We start from the raw sequence: 527 nt of genomic DNA, 5'->3' as shown, positions 1-527 counted from the left end.
TCATCCTGTTCATAGTGCTGAAAAGAATACATCTTATAGAAAGAAATGGTTTGGAAGTTACAACATACCCCAACCAAATACTAACATATTAGGACCCAAGTTCGTTTGGGTACCAAAATCTACTTGATTTGGTTTTGCAGGTGTGTCAAATTTATACTGATCAGAATATAATTTCAATGATACACCGATGCAGGGGGAGTTGTGTTTTATTTCAAACAGAGGCTTCTAAACACCCAGTTTAGGACCCGAGCTTAAATTCTAAGGTTTCTGAACACTTCAGTTCAGAACCCGTGCTTTAYCGAGTGTGGTTTCTAAACACCCAGTTTAGAACCCGTACTTAAAATGTTTTCATTTTAATTTTTGAGCTTAAATGATTCATTACTTTAATCTACTTTCTAGGGGGAGTTTCCTTAGAAAATTTAATAATTGGTTTTGGAATTTTTTTTTTGAGATAACGAGTACATTCTCTGAACAGGTATTTCTTGAGATTTTACTTGCGTAACTTCTCATCGTACATAATTCCAATA

This window comes from Cynara cardunculus, assembly GCF_001531365.2.
Source record: "Cynara cardunculus var. scolymus isolate 2C chromosome LG 15, CcrdV1, whole genome shotgun sequence".
In the NCBI taxonomy this organism is placed as follows: Eukaryota; Viridiplantae; Streptophyta; class Magnoliopsida; order Asterales; family Asteraceae; genus Cynara; species Cynara cardunculus.
Note: the sequence above shows the minus strand (reverse complement) of the source record.